The sequence below is a fragment of the Taudactylus pleione genome, unplaced genomic scaffold (assembly GCF_031769625.1).
Source record: "Taudactylus pleione unplaced genomic scaffold, aTauple2 ptg000032l, whole genome shotgun sequence".
Classification (NCBI taxonomy): domain Eukaryota; kingdom Metazoa; phylum Chordata; class Amphibia; order Anura; family Myobatrachidae; genus Taudactylus; species Taudactylus pleione.
In genome coordinates, this window is record NW_028284434.1 from 11,707,469 (window position 1) to 11,729,943 (window position 22,475).

Sequence of the window (22,475 nt, forward strand, 5' to 3'; positions counted from 1 at the left end):
GCAACAGACCGCAAGGAGCGAACGGTTCATTTGAATAGCCACCCCCTTTTTCTGTACGAGCGAGCGCTAATAGCGTCCGGCTCTGAATCAGGCCCTCTGTTCCAACCTCTGGGTCAGAGGCGGAATTTAGGTATAAAAGCGGTATAATTGAAATAGAGGTGAATATATGAAGTGTCTATTTTGTAAGGGATATTTTTGACCAGAGGAGCTGTTTGAGCTGTGAGTGAGGTTAGTGATGCAGGTGATAACTCTATTGGACCAAAGTGCCGCACAAACCAAGCTTTCAGCCATGAAGAAACAAGGATTTGCAGATACAGTAAGTGTGTAACAGGAGAGAAAGGAGTAGAGAGGTTGAATTTAGCTGTATGTGTGTCCTGCAAGTTTAGTGCAAACCTGGGAATGAGCAAAAAGGTGACATACAGTACTGTATGCACAAGGTTCTGGAAGGCTCCACATTGAAAAAAAGGAGAAGGTAATAGATTTATGATGAGTTGAGATAAGCAGTACCAGCTATTCAGGAGCACTGGAATTTGCAGTACTAGTTATGCAGAAACACTGGGGGGGATGTAGTCAGTTTGCCGGTGGACGGGATGTCGGCTGCTGAAATCCTGGCCTAGGACTAAATACAGGTGTCAGTCCCAACACCAGTTAGATCCCGATGCCGGAATCCTGACATCCGCCATCCCGATCGTAAGTATAGCGGTGTGCCTTAGTAGTTAGCCATGTGGGGGGAGGGTTATGTTTAGGCACCAAGGAGTGGTTAGGGTTAGGATTTGGGGAGGGATAGGGTTAATAAAGCAATTACAGTCGCACAAGAGAAAATATATTTCCTCTCAAAAAAGAGAGGTTTGTACCCTCATATTCTATATCATAAGAATCAAATAATGCAGCTGAGGGGTGCTACCACAGACAACTATATTGTATTCAAGCACAAAAGAGAAAGTATGAAATGTCATAAGTGGTGCACTAATTGTTAAAACTTAACATTTATTGTTATAGAATTATTATCAAATATACAAGGAAGAAAAGTGAAAACTGATTAAAAAATGTATGTGTGTCACAAAGATGAAGAAAATTGTGATTAAAAACTGATTACAGCGCATGTGTCTGCCTCTATTATGTCTCAATAAATAGCTGATATAGTACTTTAATTCACATCTATTTGGTATTATCAGAATTCAGCTAGATAATGTGTGTGCTTGTGTAACTGCACAGGGATTACACACAAACCCAGAGTACTCTGTTTATTATTTATAATATCAAATATTAAAGATCTTATATAGTCACCTGGTTTCTGCTTGTCCAGCAGACCGTGGGTTAGCTTAAACTTAGTGATATTGGAAAATATATTAACACAGTTTCTCAGAATACACTCTATTCTTATACATACAGTAATAATAAATTCTCAGGGAGTAGTTTTAACAATGTGCTGAAACAGTTAGGGTGAGTTGTATTACACCACTAAAAAATTAAAAACAAATTTTAAACACACACACACACAACTTTGTATGTCTAATTATATACAGTATGAACTCTCTCTGTCTATATATATATATATATATATATATATATATATATATATATATAAATTGAACAAAGGGGGTGCACTCACCAGTCTTCTAAAATTAGTTTTTATTTCATCTTTTTAAAAAAAATTTTACAGCATCATAGTAAAGCTCCGACGTTTCGGTCCTAGCCATGGACCTTTGTCAAGGTACCTTGACAAAGGTCCATGGCTAGGACCGAAACGTCGGAGCTTTACTATGATGCTGTAAAAATTTTTTTAAAAAGATGAAATAAAAACTCATTTTAGAAGATTGGTGAGTGCACCCCCTTTGTTCATTTTTTGTATGCAGGGATACAGGTGATCCCTTTTGGGTGGCTACCCCAGCAATTGGATTTTCAGACGTGAGTGTGGACTAATACTGGACTTTATATATAAATTGTATATATATATATATATATATATATGTATATAATATCCACATATATATTTATACATATATACATATTTATATATATATATATATTGCGACACAGTTAAGTTAGGGGGTCCCTCTCCTGGGTAGAGGACTCCTTCCTTACACTCACACACACACAGCAGCTGGGAAGCAGCACACCAGTTTGGATGCAAGTACAAGCTGGTCGGCGCCAGTCTTTATTGTACAATGTCAGAAATAATACAAAGAAAACATAAACGTAAATCCTAGCCCAGTCGGGGCACTAACTTCACAGGTAATTCCCTCACTACCAGAACCTGGCAGGGCCTAATGCCCTCGCCAGCAACAAAGCACAGCACAGTACTCACAGATAGGTTTTTCCAAGTGTCTCTGAGCAAACTCAATGTCTGCTCTCCCAGGTGAGACAATCAGCCCTCAACACACTAGGCTTATATTGGCCACTCTCAGGTGGGAACCCAATCAAGCCTGTTACCAGGCTAAGAGAACCAAAACCAGGAGTGGCCATGGGTGGAGCCCTCCCTCTCCTCTCACCCACAACCCCCAGGTCCCAAACCGGCTTTTCAAAAAGCCGAAACTCAAGCCTGATATACTGCAGACTTTCTCCTGGGGGTTTAAAACACAAAAGACAGGAATCTTGGACAAATGTACCTGTCACAGACCACTTTACCAGTGATCCTATCACATATCCCCCCCTTTGTTTCAACCTGTGGGGCGGAACAACTGAAGCCCCCAAACAATGAACGCATGACAATGCATAAGCATTGGCCAGCTGGCTTCCTGGCCTGTGTTCCACTGAAAATGTAAAAGTTTGTAACACCAAGAACCATCTTGTAATTCTCGCATTACTGTCCTTATTTTCAGACATCCACTTCAGAGGGGCATGGTCAGTGATCAATTTAAACTTTCTTCCGACCAAGTAGTACCTGAGAGCCTCTAACGCCCACTTTATGGCCAACGCCTCCTTCTCCACTGTGGCATAGTTTCTCTCATGTACATTCAACTTTCTGCTAAGATAGAAAATAGGGTGTTACTCACCCTCCTTGTTCTGGGAGAGGACCGCTCATATACCTACTTCTGATGCATCGGTTTGTACTATGAATTCCCTTTCAAAATTAGGAGTCATCAGGACTGGTTGGGAACACAAAGCTACTTTCAACTCCTGAAAAGCTTTCTCTGCCTCAGGACTCCATTCTACCATAACTTTTTGTTTGCCTTTGGTCAGGTCAGTCAGTGGGACTACCATGGTGGCAAAGTTGGGTATAAACCTCCTGTAATACCCCGTAATTCCCAAGAAGGCTCTCACCTGCTTCTTATTCAGAGGCCATGGCCAGTTTTGTATGGCATCAACTTTATTGAGCTGAGGCTTTATCAGGCCTCTGCCAATGGTGTATCCCAGATATTTTACTTCCTCCATGCCTAGACAACACTTTTTTGGGTTGGCTGTCAAACCTGCCTTATAGATGGAGTCCAACACTGCTTGTACCCTGGGTAAGTGAGACTGCCAATCAGATCTATGAACGACCACGTCATCCAGATAAGCAGCTGCATACCGTCTATGGGGCCTTAGAATCCTGTCCATCATTCTTTGGAAGGTAGCAGGTGCCCCATGTAGCCCAAAGGGCAACATCTTGTACAGAAACAAGCCCTCTGGCGCTGAAAAAGCTGTCTTTTGTTTGGCGCTCTCGGTTAACGGTACTTGCCAATACCCTTTGGTTAGGTCAAGAGTGGTTAAATACCTTGCCGTCCCTAGTCTCTCAATCAGTTCATCCACTCTTGGCATCGGGTAGGCATCGAATTTTGAAACATTGTTCAACTTTCGGAAGTGATTGCAGAAACGCACACTCCCATCGGGCTTTGGAATCAACACAATGGGACTTGACCATTCACTATGTGATTCTTCAATAACCCCTAACTCTAGCATATTTTTAATTTCTTTTGACACCGATTCTCTTTGTGCTTCTGGTAACCTATAGGGCTTTAGATTAACTTTAACCCCTGGGTCAGTGATGATGTCATGTTTAATGACCGAGGTTTTCCCAGGTACTTCAGAGAACAGCACCCTATTTCTAATCAGAAACTCCTTGACCTCTTGTTGTTGAATTGCCGACAGGGTTTTTGCCACTGTCACTTCGGGAACTAAGGGCCCTGGACTTACTGGAGGATCTCGGACGGCCGACAGTACCGTCCTATCTTTCCAGGGCTTTAACAGATTTATATGGTATATCTGTTCTGGCTTTCTTTTCCCCGGCTGGTAAACTTTGTAATTGACCTGCCCCACTCTTTCTAAGATTTCAAAGGGCCCTTGCCATTTAGCCAAAAGTTTATTTTCCACAGTGGGAACCAATACTAACACTCTGTCCCCAGGAGCAAAGCTGAGTAACCGAGCATTGCGGTTGTATACCCTCTGCTGTGCCTGTTGAGCCTGTTCCAGGTGCTCTCTCACTATCGGCACTACCGCAGCAATTCTCTCCTGCATTTGAGAAACATACTCAATCACCGTTTTGTAAGGACTAGACTGCCCCTCCCATGTCTCTATGGCAATGTCTAGTAACCCCCTTGGGTGTCTCCCATACAACAAGTCGAAGGGTGAAAACCCGGTGGAGTACTAGGGAACTCCTCTTATGGCCAACAATAAATACGGCAATAAGTAGTCCCAATCCCTACCATCCTTGTCGACCACTTTCCTAAGCATGTGTTTTAATGTCTTGTTAAACCTCTCGACAAGCCCTTCAGTTTGGGGGTGATAAACCGAAGTTCTTAACTGTTCGATTTTGAACAGGCGGCATAACTCTTTCATGACTTTGGACATAAACGGTGTACCCTGGTCAGTTAGTATCTCCTTAGGTATACCCAGCCTGCTAAAGACATGAACTAGCTCTCTGGCAATGGTCTTGGTTGACGTATTGCGCAACGGGATCGCTTCCGGGTACCTGGTAGCGTAATCCATTATGACCAGAATATACTGGTGTCCCCTGGCAGACTTCATTAAGGGTCCAACCAAATCCATCGCTATTCTTTCAAACGGCACCTCTATGATAGGCAATGGAACTAGTGGACCCTTAAAATGTGGCCTGGGAGCATGATACTGACACTCAGGGCAGGATGCGCAAAAGTCAGATACCTCTTTATGAAGCCCGGGCCAGAAAAACCTCTGCATTATTCGCTCAGCGGTTTTCTCTACCCCTAGATGGCCTGCCGTTATATGACCATGGGCCAGATCCAATACTGTTCTTCTGTAGGCTTTGGGCACTATTAGTTGTTCCACAATATCTTCCCCCTTCTTAGTCACCTGATATAACAAATCCTGACACATTGCCATGTGGGGATAAGACAAAGGACTATCAGGGTCTACAGGTTTACCATCAACTACTTTTACATTCTCCCTGGCTTTTACCAAAGTAGGGTCATTCAACTGCTCCACGGCAAAGACCTCTCTTCTGACCTCTAAATCAGGCAGATGATCACCTGGCCCAACAACACTTCCCACCTCAATGGGAGGCACATCAGCTGGTGGGCCACCGTCACGTTCCGCATTCTCTAGTTCGCCAACCAAAGTAGAAAAAGGGAATAACTCTGACTCAGAAGAAACTCCCTCCTCCACTACATCGACAACCTTCTCAAATGGATCGGGGTTGTTCACCTCTGGAACAAAACGGCTTTCCCACAGCTTCCAGAAGTGAGCAAAGTCTCTCCCCAATATTGCATCGTACACCAGACCATGCACCAAACCCACAGAAACTATAGCAGAGCCACATGGTGTCTCGATGTTCACCTCGGCCGTAACATAATATCGAGTATCCCCATGTATGCAGTTCACACCAACAGTTTTCCCTGTATGCCTCAAGGGGTTCACCAGCTCAGCTTTTATAAGTGTCACCAAGCTACCAGAGTCTAACAGTGCCTCTACTCGGTTGCCATCTACAGTGAGTACACACATGTGCTTATCAGTCTCAGCCTGCCGGTCAGCCATACAGGCTATCTGTGCACCGAAAGACCCCTTGCGGTAGACATGAGCAGTATCACATTGCATAGGTTCAGTTGTAAGTGCACAATTAGCGGCAATATGGCCGAAGCCACCACATCGGAAACACTGAGTCATATTAATGTCTAGTCGTTTACGGGGCAAGAACCTTCCCGGCCTGGCAGGCCTGTCTCCAGGTTCTACACCCTCAGTCTTAGGTACATTCCACCGCCCAGCACCCTTCTCCCCTGGAACAGTCTTACCAGTGTCTCTGGGAGTTCGCTGGTGCGCCATCGGGGCTCGGTGGGGCATACTCATCAGCTCTTCAGACGCCACGTACCTCTCCACCAGCTCGACCAACTGGTCCATGGACTTAGGGTCTGCATGGCTCACCCATTTGCGCAGAGTCGCAGGTAATGATCGCAGGTACCGGTCCATCATGACCCTTTCCACGATCTGTGGTCCCGTCAGCGACTCGGGCTGTAGCCATTTTGAGGACAGATGGACAAGGTCATGCATCTGTGAACGTGGAGGCTTGTCCATATGGAACTCCCAGCAGTGGACCCGTTGGGCACGAACAAAGGTGGTGACTCCCAAGCGAGTTAGGATCTCCCATTTTAGTTTTTTATAGTCCTTGGCATCAGCCAGGCATAAGTCAAAATAGGCCTTTTGTGGCTCCCCAGACAAAAAAGGTGCCACCAGACTTGCCCTCTGCTCCTTGGGCCAACTCTCCCTTTCAGCCGTTCTTTCAAATGCAGTGAGATAGGCCTCCACATCATCGCCCAAAGTCATCTTCTGGAGGAAGTGACTGGCTCGTACGGAGTGAGTGTTGGTTGGAGGACCAGTACCAACATCTCTGGGCCGGGCGATCAGGTGCTGTACCACCTCTTTATGGCCTGGCTGTTTTCCGCTAAGGCCCGGCGGGTTTCCTTGATGGCAACCTGTTGTTGCCCCTGTGCGGTCTCCAAGGCCAACAGTTGCACCCTGGTGGATTCCTGCTGAGCCCTGGTAGCTTCCTGCTCAAGTTTGTTCGTCTTCAGCTGAGCTCTGGTAGATTCCTGCTGAAGTTTGTTTGTCTCCTGCTGAGCTGCTGTAGCTTGGAGCAAAGTCTTAACAATGTCCTCCATTTTGTCCTGGGGTGTAGGTTGGAAGCTGAACCTTGCCTCTCTGAGCATTGGCTGATGCTTCCTCTATGGGACTCCAAGGACACAGTGTTATTTCCACACTCACAAATTGGGTGTCTGTCCCTTTAATTTATAAATGGAAAGTTTTTCTCTCGCTGCAACTTCAGTGTGTGTGGTTGCCCGCATTCTCCACCATATTGCGACACAGTTAGGTTAGGGGGTCCCTCTCCTGGGTAGAGGACTCCTTCCTTACACACACACACAGCAGCTGGGAAGCAGCACACCAGTCTGGATGCAAGTACAAGCTGGTCGGCTCCAGTCTTTATTGTACAATGTCAGAAATAATACAAAGAAAACATAAACGTAAATCCTAGCCCTGTCAGGGCACTAACTTCACAGGTAGTTCCCTCACTACCAGAACCTGGCAGGGCCTGATGCCCTCGCCAGCAACAAAGTACAGCACAGTACTCACAGATAGGTTTTTCCAAGTGTCTCTGAGCAAACTCAATGTCTGCTCTCCCAGGTGAGACAATCAGCCCTCAACACACTAGGCTTATATTGGCCACTCTCAGGTGGGAACGCAATCAAGCCTGTTACCAGGCCAAGAGAACCAAAACCTGGAGTGGCCGTGGGTGGAGCCCTCCCTCTCCTCTCACCCACAACCTCCAGGTCCCAAACCGGCTTTTCAAAAAGCCGAAACTCAAGCCTGCTATACTGCAGACTTTCTCCTGGGGGTTTAAAACACAAAAGACAGGAATCTGGGACAAATGTACCTGCCACAGACCACTTTACCAGTGATCCTATCACAATATATATCTGGAATAGAGCAGCACTCTATTAAATGTACATCCTTGCTGGGGTGCCACACTCAGGCTTGTATATCCAAAAAGGAGCCAATATAAATAACTGAAAAAAGAGCACACTCACCAGGCTTTTCCAAAATTGAAAGGTATACTCAACAGTTTATTGCATCATGTAGTCAAAGAAGGTCGACGTTTCGGTCCACACAGGGACCTTTCTCAAGACCAACAACCTGCACAGCAACCACACATAGTGAAGATGAAGCCCCATACTGACATCTGTGTGCCCTTATATACCCATAACAACGATAGTATACACCTGCAGCATAATTGCCAACCGGAAGTCACCATCTCCAAGCTCCAACATCGTTATGACCATATCTCATATCAGCCTTAGTATAACAACATCTTTATTATATAACATACCTAGTGCGCCCGTTCACACTGTAACACATCTAGGTACAGCCACGCGCTACTCAAAGCATCGCGGCATACTCCCCGCAGTCTCTCTCTAAGCAAACAGCCAGGAAGTCCCACACTAAGCGGCTACAAGGCGTGGAACGCATAACCTGACAACTGAACAGGCTTGCGTTCCACCTGCATTAGGAGCCGATCACATGATCAAATCACAAGCCGAATGAGATATCTGGAACACATAACTAAATGGCAGTTAGTGTTCCACAGTGTCATAACAGTCTCCCTGTCCATTACAATGAACCAGAAAACTTAAAGTGTAGAGCCCAATACCAACTCCTAATCTACGTTATGTCACTCATAGTCAGGGTCAAGAACACACAGGTGTCAGTGAACACACCCATAAATTACCATTTTGATACTAACATCTACATGAATAGATTTGAGCATAAATATATTCTGCAAGAATTTTTTGAGGATATACTGTACTTTCGTCGATTTATAGATGATGTATTTCTGATATGGGGGAATGATGCCGAATCATTTACCAGTATGGTTAAATCTTTGAACGATTTGAATAGCCCTATAAAATTTACAGCATCGATTGACACAGCAACTATGAATTTTTTGGACGTTACTGTGTTGAAAATGGGGTGCACACTTGAATTCACCCTATATCGGAAGCCCACTGACAGAAATATGTTGTTGTGGGCCACAAGTCACCATCCAGATTCACTCAAATCGAATTTGCTTATATCTCAATTTCTGCGCATATTGAGGAACAACTCTGACAACTCCAGAGCTGAGATACAACTGGAGGAGTGTAAACGGCGATTTATTGAGAGGGGCTATCGTCCCAAGGTTGTAAAAAGGTGCCTCACCAGAGCTAAAAAGTCATTCTATATGGGATCCAATGAAGGTGGGTCCGAGAAGAACATCTCTAATAGAGTGATTCTTAATACTCGTTGTGACACCAGCCTGAAAACAGTACAGAGAACGGTGAAAAGACATTGGCCGTTGGTAACCAGTGACTCTGCATTTAAGAAATTACAAGGTCATCGACCACTATTGAGTGTGAAAAGGGGACCCAATCTAAAGGACGCCCTATTGAGACCTAATATGCAACCTGTAAAATGCGGGGACGATAATTGGTTATCGCAACAGAAAGGCTGTTATAGATGTCTCGGATGTACAACCTGTCGAGCAATGATAGTGGGGAAGTACTTTAGTCACCCACACACTGGGAGAAAGATCTGCCTTCGTCATCGGTTGACTTGCCTTATGGATCATGTAATCTATTTGTTGATGTGTCCCTGTGGCCTGATGTACATTGGGAAAATGATACGCACTTTTCACGAAAGGATGAACCAACATAGATCATCAATTCGTTTGGCCTATAACAGTGACTCCTCTGATAAACCTGTGGCGTTGCATTTCCTCAAGGAAAATCACCAGTTGGCAACATTACGTTGTATGATGATAGATTGGATACCCCCATTATCAAGGGGTGGTGACCGAGGCTTGAGGTTACTAAAGAAGGAAGCATGGTGGATACACCATTTGGGAACAGTGGCCCCCAGGGGCCTTAATGAGATGAATTCTTTTTCTATTTTTGACTAAGGGCTTATCATCTAGATTAATACCTGAGATGTTATGATTCGGTATCACTAGGTTTTTTTGTTTTAAAACAGCTGTTGATCTGGTTAATTATAATGAATGTGTTTTATGTTTTTAATTTGTACATGTGTTGTATTTTCATATTAGTAGTATCAAAATGGTAATTTATTGGTGTGTTCACTGACACCTGTGTGTTCTGGACCCTGACTATGAGTGACATAACGTAGATTAGGAGTTGGTATTGGGCTCTACACTTTAAGTTTTCTGGTTCATGGTAATGGACAGAGAGACTGTTATGACACTGTGGAACACTAACTGCCATTTAGTTATGTGTTCCGGATCTCTCATTCGGCTTGTGATTTGATCATGTGATCGGCTCCTAATGCAGGTGGAATGCAAGCCTGTTCAGTTGTCAGGTTATGCGTTCCACGCCTCGTAGCAGCTTAGTGTGGGACTTCCTGGCTGTTTGCTTAGAGAGAGACTGCGGGGAGTATGCTGCGATGCTTTGAGTAGCGCGTGGCTGTACCTAGATGTGTTACAGTGTGAACGGGCGCACTAGGTATGTTATATAATAAAGATGTTGTTATACTAAGGCTGATATGAGATATGGTCATAACGATGTTGGAGCTTGGAGATGGTGACTTCCGGTTGGCAATTATGCTGCAGGTGTATACTATCGTTGTTATGGGTATATAAGGGCACACAGGTGTCAGTATGGGGCTTCATCTTCACTATGTGTGGTTGCTGTGCAGGTTGTTGGTCTTGAGAAAGGTCCCTGTGTGGACCGAAATGTCGACCTTCTATGACTACATGATGCAATAAACTGTTGAGTATACCTTTCAATTTTGGAAAAGCCTGGTGAGTGCGCTCTTTTTTCAATTATATATATATATATATATATATATATATATATATACTGTATATGAATATATATATATATATATATATATATATATATATACAGCATATATATATATATATATATATATATATATATATGTTAAATTAAAATTAACATATAGACAGATAGATAGAATGAGATAGAGTTTTTTTGTTCTTGTAACTTACAATTTAAAAATTGATAACAAAGTTAACATTAATAAGTATAAATATCTGAATGTTGTGTGAATAAATTTGTCTATCAGTGTTTTTTCGTTTGTTTTTCACAATCTTAATCCTAACTCAGGGTGTGCAGAATTCAAAATTATTTTTTGACACATCATATCCAGAACTCCCAGGTTTAGCAGAGCAAAGACATGTGCAAGGTCGAGATCTGATTTTTGCTTTTAAAGGCTGAGGATTACATACAGACATCTGTGTCAGCCTTGTTTCAGTAACGCAGAGACACTGTGGAAACTGTAGCCTGACATTGAAATAGTGAGGCATCTTCTATAAAAAATCAGATATGCCAAAAACCATGATGAATAAGACACACACACACACACACACACACACACACACACACACACACACACACACACACACACACACACACACACACACACACACACACACACACACACACACACCTAATGTCTACAACAGTTAAGCTACTTTTACAATCACAGCAGTTTTTTTAGGACTATCAAATTGGTAACAGCCATTTTAAAAAACAAAATGGCTACAGACCTTAATCTGAAATAAACAAACAGGCCATTAAAAGCAATACATGTTGCACACACACAGAAAGGCATACACAACACAAAGCATATACAACGCATTACTTTGGCGGATATCTGCCCGCAATTGATCAAGGAGGAACAGGGTCCGCCTCTGGAGATCCGACCACCTCCTCTCTAACTGGACCACCATCCAGCAGAAGCTCATGCAGCGACGCCTCCTCCACACCTCCATGGGCCCCAGGCGGCGGTTCATCACCTCTATGAGTACGCACAGCTTCCCACCTGCTAAAACTAGAGGATCTCATGATGGCAATGACAAAAATTAGAGTGTGCAAACTTTATATCAACTATGCTGCGGTCTGATTGTTTGGCCATTCAAAAATGGCAGGTGGACACAGGACAGTTGTTGATTTACTACATCTATATCAACACAACACCTATCATAGAGCATGTGACTCACCTAATCCCACAGCTAGCATATGCCTGTGTGGCATGTTTTACACTCCCAAAACTCTGCAGCTTCTTGTGAAAGTGAGTTAAACTTGGAGGGGTGGTTATAAGGTGTGTTGGTCACTTGTGCACTGCATAGGGCAATGTGTGGGAGTGGCACACAATAGCAGCAGCATAAGCATATGGCTATAAATAGCAATGCCTGGATTTTTTGAATTTGTAGTCATGGATTATGAGGAGGTCAGTGTAGAGGACTGCATGATTGACACACATGATTTTCTGGATGAATTTGGATTTGGACTAGCATCAGAAAATGAAGATGTGGACACACTTGCAGATGTGAGTGTGGAAAGTGTGCCTGTGCCGCCACCAGATGATCCTCCTTCACCTCCTACAAACACATCACCTCCAAATGTGGCTGGCCCATCAGATGGCAGGATACAATGTCAAGATATTCCTTGTGGGGTAAGGATTCTGGATTCTAACCTCTATACACTCCTGCCTATACCTTCTAATATCCTGCCTATAAACCTCTAAGGTTGACGCAATTTGCGTACGCAGTCATACATTAAATAAATACTCCAGACCTTGAACCTGTGGTTCCAAAGCACAAAGTATTATTCAAGTAAAAGTACAGTCAGTTACACGCTATGATCTAAGTATAATTTAGCGCAAAGAATTTATACAGACCCAAGTACAGTTATACATACGCAGGTGCTCTGGACCAGATCGCGGCATCAGCAAGATAACCTCCGTCAATCAGCAATCAGCAAGAAGACTGGAAACCCAGGGTCAGAGCACACATATTTATACCCTCCCAGAAATAGACAACACAATAGAAAAGCTTGTTGCTGATGCCATTGGTTCCCAAAGGGGACACATCTGTTACAGAGCATTTAACAGGTTGGTTCAAATGGACACAGAACAGCCTCTAACAGCTTGTTGCCTCCTCTATTTCCCCTGCATGCACAAAAATACATTTTGGTTCTTTATGTCTTTACGGTCCACAGAAAAAAGAAAATTGCCCCCCAGCACACTGCAGATAAATCAAAAATACTTGAATCCTACATGATAATAGAAATTCAGAGGTATTGGTTTACATACATTTGCAAATATATGAATAAGTGCTAGGCCATCGTCAAGGCTCCTCTATAACAGCGTCCCTAGCATTAAGGGGTTCACGTCCGAGAAGCAAGGCACCCCAAAAAATTCCAGCCAAGGACCATCCCCAGGGCATCACACGAAAAGGGGAAAAAAGGTGATAGTGAAGTGTTAAAGGATAGGTGTGTAACGATAAATCAATAAGTGTTAATGAGATGTAAAAGAATTTAAATGACATAAATAATACACAAACGCATAGAAAAGTGAAAAAATATTCTATGAGAATTAAGTGGTGATGCCATGAGCAAGGTCCATCCAGAACATTCCCGGGGGCCCCACTCCCAAACGCTCACCCCAAAATAATTATTGCTACATAATAGTAGCACCCACTCTGGGTCATATAATAAATTGATGTACTGCTTGATAACAGTACATGTATGAGCTAAGAGCTAACTTACCTTGGAGGTACCCCAAAAACCTCCACATGGCACTATAAGGATCAGCACCTCCTCCTAATCCTTTACGGTCCATAAGTTGCGAACACATGTTCCGATCTTCACACCCACCGTTGATACCGGGAAGCTGTGGATAAAGTGCGGATCAGTATAATATCAAACACGGCTTACTTATCATATATTAAACCTTAGATACCAAAATAGCCTTTATTTCACAGCATTTGTAATAAATGAATAAAACTTGAATCTTTTACTTTATACCTATGGAACCTTTTGTGTAAGTGTGCATTATGTAAGTATTAGTGATATGGGAAAAGACGCTAGTTAGGTTTATCTGATTTGGGGCAGATGTGCATGCATGCAGCTAATAAACAGCATTCGCATGCAGGATATTGTGCATTCGCTACTGAGCGTCATGTTAGCAGCTCAACTGTGCGTAATGTGTGGTGCTTATGCATGAGATTCCATCCATGATGGACTTAACATATACATATATATATATACATGTACATACATATATATATATATATATATATATACACACATACATACATACACACACACATCTCATTCCTCACTCACAGTTTCAAACTGCAATGCAAATGTGTTACCCCCAGCTGTGAAGCCGGGGCCATTCTGTCTTGGTGTGGCACTAATACCTGTTTAGGATTCAGACCAATTCAATTGTGTAGATCAATGCCTGGGTTTATATTACAATTGCCACAACTATACTTGTCTACATACAGGGATTCCCAATTTGTATGTAAAACACTCACAGTATTCTGGTGTATTGTCTATTCTTTTTACTTTTCTCAGGGGCTGTATTTCTAGTTGTTCTTGGTAGAATATCAAAAACATTGCCATATGTACTTAGCTCATGAGTTGTAACTTAAAATGGCGCTGGTCGCAAAATGGCGTCTTGCAGATTCTGGTTTCTAAAATGGAGTCTAGCTGCCAATCGCAAGATAGCATCACGCACGCTAATTTTTACGCTGATTCCATCTCAGCCACTAATCCAGCTTCGACAGTCCACCCTTTGATAGTGAACAACATGCTATCACATCCTGATGTTAAAATTAATTTTAGGCATACATACATATATTACTTAATGTTATTAGGGGATGGCACAAGGTGGTTCTTAATCCATCAATAATGTGTCTCTAGGAGGGGACATAAAACTACCATTATACGACCACCGCGGACCTTGGGAGATCATGTGAAAGATGTGGGGATGCACCAGTCCTATAAAGGCAGTCTTGAAGGGAAATTGAGACTTTACATTATCTGAGGTGTTTCAAAAGTAACATTTCAATAATACATTCTATGCACGTCTAAATATAATACATTAGATGATTGTATTTCCTAGTTCAGGGTTGTAATGCAGTTCTATATTTACCTCAGTATTCATATTGCCATTACTGACCACCATCATAATTTCGTTCTTTCGTCTTACTCTATTTTTACATTTTCCACACTTCAACACAATAGGAACATACCGGACACATCGGCCAATTACTATGATGACAATCAGTATAAGGATCAGAATTTGCCTATGCTGGCGATCACTTCCTGGACCCATTCCCATGGGCCTGAGAACCATTTCACTGGGTTCAACCATGAGACCCATCCTTCTATTTTCTCCACTACTTCAGCCACTGAAGCATTATGGTTCTTATGAAACTCCCATTTTAGCTGCAGAATTTCATCCATCTTCCGGTCTATCACCTCTTTGGGGTCGCTGGTATCATTGGTGACATAGGTGCAACACTTCACTCCAAATTGGGTGGCCAAAGTTACGCAATACCCTCCAGTAACAGCAGTTAAAAAATGTTTCACTAGTCTGTGTTGCACCAGTTCTTTCTTGTGTGCTTGCAATTCTCTCCCTGTATACCTGAATGTGTCATCATACATCTCGGTGATATTATCTATTAATTTAGCAAGTTCCTGAATATATCTAAAATTTAATGTACCCCGAGTGATTCTGGTGGAATCCAGTGCAACTAAAACTTGGAAGCTAGTTGTCTTACTAATTAACTGAGTGGCTTTATGCACATCACCAGGTATCATATTTCATTTGTCTCTGTGTTCATACTGCATGTGAAGATATGGTGATGGTGTGTTTTTATGGATACCGAGCATTTCAACATGTGTGAGGGTCATAACTTCTGGGACTACTTTTCCCAGGTAACACAAACCTTCGGAACTCGGGGAGAGCCACTTATACACCTTTCTTCCACATATAAAATACACATTATCGGGGAGAACATAAGGAATAGTATGCATCATTATCACTAAACAAATTTCCCTTGCAAACAATCCTATCTCAGGGTCTTCCATCTGGTACATGCAAGTCTCTGGTTGTATTATTTGTGCACAATAACCATCTGGTACCTTACCAATAATTTCTTTGGTGGAACACAATGTGTACCGGTACCTAAAATGTTTCCCACTAGATTTAATTGAGCGTAACATATCATGGTTTAAGGACTCATTATCAGCTCTCTGTGAGAAGGTCATTGTCTGATTATTCCCCGTCACTTCCCAACTCCCGGGTTTCTTGGGGTTGGTTATGTTTAAACACAAATGCGATCTATCTACTTGGAATTGATAGAGTTTGAAATGAGGTGGTTTGGATGAGAGGAATTTTCCATCTAATGTTTTCCCTTTTTGTAATTCTAAAATTTCTGTAATATTCAGTGGAAATGGCACCAACCCTAAGTTATGCTGTCCCTGTGGCAAGTGTGAACACACCCAGCAATCAGTTTGATTTAACACTTTGCCTACCATGCTATGATAATCCTCTAAAGGATACCCACCCCAATACGGGTTATATTTAGGCTGGCACTGTTGAATACAGTTCTCATCAACTAGGGACCCACAAAGCTCACAAATACAGGAATCTTCAGTTGATAAACCTCCACACCATCCCCGAGTATCCGGAATTATAGCTCTTTTAACAATAACAGTACTAAGATTGGTCAGACACTCCCCTGATTGGCATTGCACTCCTCCTGACTCCACTCCATTGGCACTGCCATCAGCTCCCATCTCCTCTATCGGTCCTCCATCACATAAACTGGGTATCCCCAAACAAACCAAAATGATGGAAACTTTGAAAGAAGAATACAAAAATGAACACAGCAGAACAATCCCTTGCTGCGACACTGATCTACAGTTTTCTTTTAGCTCAGGTTTCTCACTGTCACCTTTTTAATCCTCCTGGCACAAGCTCGCAATTGACAGGTCCACGTTATCGGCCTCGTCTCCGCCTTGTATCTCCACCGGTTGGTTAACCTCCCTATAGTGAGTGGAATGGACCCATGTATCTTCCCCAGCCACCCTTTGAGGATGTGGTACTTTGTCAACAACATCAGATACGGACCTTTCCACCAATCAGTCAAACAACCTGAGCTAAAAAAAAATTAGGATCATAGCAAATTCCCCAGGTTTGACATCATGACAGTTTGCATCAGACATGTTGGAAAATAACACTTTCAATTTCAGTTGTTCTTACTCATCTTCGTGAGACACTGCACAGTAACCTCATTATCATATTTTCACATGAGGCTACCTGTTAAACAGTATCTCAAAGGGGGACAGCTAGACAGATGGTCTGGGATGATCTTGATATTAATATCACCTTACACAGGTTATAGAAGACATTACTTGTGAAATGAGTATCCCTCCTATATTCAATTATTCTAGGGATACTGTATTTGTACATAAATTCCTGCAATTTAAATTCTGTTATCAATATCTACTGCTCTAAATATTGCCTGGGCCCCTGGGTTGGACAGTATTCCGAGTATTTGACCTTAGCCTGGCATGGCTGCCGTTTGTCCTTAGCGACCTTGTGTCCTGTGTGTGAGAGATAAAGCACAACAGTTTAATATCATTTAAACATGACCTAAATACAACAATAAATCATCCACATTTTACATTAGAACAGATCCATTGGCAGATTGAAAAGATTGTAAACAGTCATATAAGGCCTGGGAGAAGATACTGGGGTTGTCTATGAACCCGTGGGACACTCGTGTCCATGTGTAGTCTACACCTCCTCCTAGGTGGGAAAAGAAAGATACTGACAGTCAGGGTGTTAGGGCACAGGGAAGAAAGCAGAACAGAGATTGGGTATTAGTTACATCTATTACCATTACCAGTTTTTCCCTAGTACTTCCCGTCAACCTGTCTATCTGCAGACCACAAGTATGACCCAACTCCTAGCGTTGGCCCCTTCTCCAATAAAGCATTAACGGCCACAATTGGAGCTGGTGCCTGTTGGACATTTGCTGGTCTCTGTGCATATCCCTTATGGGGATATCCAGGTACTCCCTGGTTTGGGGGTCCTACCCTCTTTGCCGTGCAGCTCTTACTTATGTGTCCTGGCTGGTTGCAATTAAAACACTTTCGTGGGAAGGATTGTTGTGTGGGTTGAGCAGGAGAGAAAGGTGGTGGGTATGGGTAAGGATATTGAGGAAAAGGATATTGTGGAAGGTATGGAGTTTGTGGGTAGTATGGGACTTGTGGTTGTGTAGGATAAGTGGGATAAGGCTGTGTTTGCTGTGGTGTAGGATTAGTGAGGGCATATAACTGTTCACGTGAAAGTGTGTGTGTGGGTGCAAGTGTGTCTGCTGGCTGTGATGTTACCGTCATTCCTTCCAGAGCTTGGATACTGACAGCCATTAGTTTCTTACTCTGGGTCTCTCTCTTCTTTGAGATGCTTTTATCATGTTCTATGGCAGATTCTATGAGGGTATCTATTGTGACTCCCCTTCAGCCAGGCTGTGAGGTCTGAACCCTGGTCTTTAGTTTCTCTTTAAGACCATCCATAAGTATGGTGACTATCATTCCCCTGTGGTGAGTGCTATCTTTAATATCCTCTAACCCAGCGTACTGGGTGATAGCCTGCAGAGCCCGGTCGCAATAATCTTCTGCAGATTCACTCTCCTTTTGCTTTATGGTGAAAATTTTGTTCCATTTAACTACTACTGGAAAATATACCCAATTGAGTTACAATGCGGGAAATGTTACCTTGGTTTACTTGGTCTGTTAATGAACTTCACCATCCAATACACAATCCGTGATAAATTTTGTCACATCGATATTGCGTGTTAGACAGGCCCTTAACACCACTCACCAATATTTATTAGTTGGCTCATGAGAACTACCCAAATTCCTCAAAAATCTTTGACATTTGGCTAGTTCCATTTTGGGATCGGGGAAATCATTTATGATGGAATTTAGTTCTACCCTTGTCCAAGGACAATGCATTAACACTTCCCTCATGGGCACTACACCGTTCGCATCTGCATTTCCATTCGGAACAGTTATTGTCCGAATGGGATGCAGAATGGCAGCGCTGCTACCTTTGACCTTGTTACCTGGCTGGGGGTTTAATCTGTTGCTGCTACGTATGGTATTAACAACTTCCTCTACGAGTGCAGAGGGTGTTAGCACTTCCCTTGCTGTTACCGATGGAGATGGCAGTACCACTCATGATTGTCGTGGTACAGCATCTTTCATTTGACCAGCATGGGAAATGGCAGACATTACAATAGGCTCATTATCCACATCATGAACATTTCCTTTATGGTTGCTTAAGAGAGGATACAAATTGCTTGTTACATTTTTATGGTTTTTTTTTTCGATAACTGTACTTGCACCCTCATCCACATAAGGTGGTGGTGGTGTGCGTGAACTGCTGGCAATACCTTCTGCAATGCTACCTTGCCGCATGTGCGCGCCATTTTGCTAATCGCACGCATTGCAATCCAGCGCCACGGGTGTATTTGCTGGCAATGTGCTCGCAATGCTAGTTTGTATCGCTTGCACATTTTTAAGCCACGCATCCCCTTCATGCTGCCACAATTTTAAACATTCATAATATTTTACCTTCTTACCTCGAGACCGCATCAGACTGATGTGGTCCCGGACATTATTCAATACATCTTTATCAAAGCTACCAATTCTGCGAAATGGTCTAACACTCTTCATCGTTATTTTAAACAATACGTCACAATACCTTATTGCATATGTACCGTACTTAGTATGCATAATACGACGGGCCGATCCAAGCAGCGCCTCCATTAGCAGCACATCATTGTCTAACATTTCTATTGTTTGCGTGGCTCCCATCTTGGGACAACTCCTACATTTTTCAATAAAAATTTAAACTGGTGAAAGACAATTAAGGTACTTTCACTTACCTGTGAATGCATTGGAAAAAGGGTGTATCCACAAACCCTATGGAGGACTTCTAGATGCTTCCACTCACCTACGGAAGTAAAGGCCGCTTCCGCTCAGCAATCCCTTTTTGACTACCTTTCAACTGCTAGGGGGCAGCAAAGTACCCTTTGTGTTCCAGTTGATTTCATCCACCCTCCCACCAGCTCACAATCACAATCTAGCCAAGATTATGTGGTTCATTTATAGTGTTGAAATAAGCCTAACAGATCACACACATTGCTTACTGAACGCTATAATCACGCTGGGGGCCGAACCCTAACAAAAATAACAACCCATACACCTGCTCTGTGTAAAAGTAAACGGTATGCTGCTACCGAGTCACTAGGCCACCTTCCTGCACTTAGCACTTAAGGGTCCTATGATACCCTTAACATTTAGGTCCCATGTTACACCCTAAACAAACACTCACAGTTACACACTTCTTTCCTGCGCAGAAAAATACACGTTAACCCAGATATTAGCAACAATTGATAATGTAAACTCAATGGCTTTGTTTAAACTCATGGCAGCACAACCGAAAAATGCATATATGCTATTGTGCGACTAGTCGCATACATAATGATGCAACTACCACACAACCATATGGTGTACCCTTAGCTGCGTATGCAAAAGTACATCCCTAGTGCACACAAAACTGCGACTTAGCCACGTGCGCAATACTGCAACACCCCTTTTAGCGTAAAATACTATCAACAAAGGAAAACAAACTTTTTCCTTTCTTGTCCCTGGATTCTAGTCAGCGTACCTTGACTCACACGATAATGGTTAGCGATCTCTCAGCATAGAGTGGTTGCAGGGAAAACTGGGTTTGGCCACTATCCACCCTTTGGTGAGATATCGATAACCATATTTTATCGTGTGAACAGGTAAGTGACTTCACTATGAGCCACCAACTAAGGATTCTGGATTCTAACCTCTATACACTCCTGCCTATACCTTCTAATATCCTGCCTATAAACCTCTAAGGTTGACGCAATTTGCGTATGCAGTCATACATTAAATAAAGACTGCAGACCTTGAACCTGTGGTTCCAAAGCACAAAGTATTATTCAAGTAAAGTACAGTCAGTTACACACTATGATCTTAGTACAATTTAGCGCAAAGAAATTATACAGACCCAAGTACAGTTATACATACGCAGGCGCTCTGGACCAGATCCCGGCATCAGCAAGATAACCTCCGTCAATCAGCAATCAGCAAGAAGACTAGAAACCCAAGGTCAGAGCACACATATTTATACCCCCCCAGAAATAGACAACACAATAGAAAGGCTTGTTGCTGATGCCATTTGTTCCCAAAGGGGACACATCTGTTACAGAGCATTTAACAGGTTGGTTCAAATGGACACAGAACAGCCTCTAACAGCTTGTTGCCTCCTCTATTTCCCCTGCATGCACAAAACTACATTTTGGTTCTTTATGTCTTTACGGTCCATAAGTTGTGAACGCATGTTCCGATCTTCACACCCACCGTTGATACCGGGAAGCTGTGGATAAAGTGCGGATCAGTATAATATCAAGCATGGCGTACATATCATGTATTAAACCTTAGATAAATATTCTTTTTTTCACAGCATTTGTAATAAATGAATAAAACTTGAATCTTTTACTTTATAGCTATTGAACCTTTTGTGTAAGTGTGCATTATGTAAGTATTAGGGATATGGGAAAAAATGCCAGTTAGGTTTATCTGATTTGGGGCAGATGTGCATGCATGCAGCTAATAATCAGTGTTTGCATGCAGGATATTGTGCATTCGCTACTGAGCATCATGTTAGCAGCTCAACTGTGCGTAATGTGCAGTGCTTATGCATGAGATTCCATCTATGATGGACTTAACATATACATATATATATATACATGTACATATATATATATATATATATATATATACACACATACATACATGCACACACACACATCTCATTCCTCACTCACAGTTTCAAACTGCAATGCAAATGTGTTACCCCCAGCTATGAAGCCGGGGCCATTTTGTCTTGGTGTGGGACTAAAACCTGTTTAGGATTCAGACAAATTCAATTGTGTAGATCAATGCCTGGGTTATATTACAATCACCAAAACTATACTTGTCTACATACAAGGATTCCCAATTTGTATGTAAAACACTCACAGTATTCTGGTGCATTGTCTATTCTTTTTACTTTTCTCAGGAGCTGCATTTCTAGTTGTTCTTGGTAGATTATCAAAAACATTGCAATCTGTCCTTAGCTCGTGAGTTGTAACTTAAAATGGCGCTGGTCGCAAAATGGCATCTTGCAGATTCTTGTTTCTAAAATGGAGTCTAGCTGCCATTCGCAAGATGGCATCGTGCACGCTAATTTTTACGCTGATTCCGTCTCAGCCACTAATCCAGCTTTGACAGGGGTTACGGATACCCACATGCAGGAGAAACTAGCGCGATTCTCTTTTGGCCATAACATTCCAATACAAGATCGCAAAGGAATCTGGGTGAAAATATGCAAGATCATCAATCTGTAGCACTCCATAATGTTGATGCTTATTTTATCCGAAAAAAGTAAGTACTTTATATTTTTTACAAACAAAGGAAAAATGTCTAGAAAATGTTGTTGTTTTTTCTGGATTCCCAAAAAAAACAAAGTCTATTTTCAAGTCCCAATGTTGAAAGACCAATGGTCAATATATATTTTGTGTCATAGCAAGATGTTTTGTTAAAAAATTAATTGAAGCAACATTTCTTATT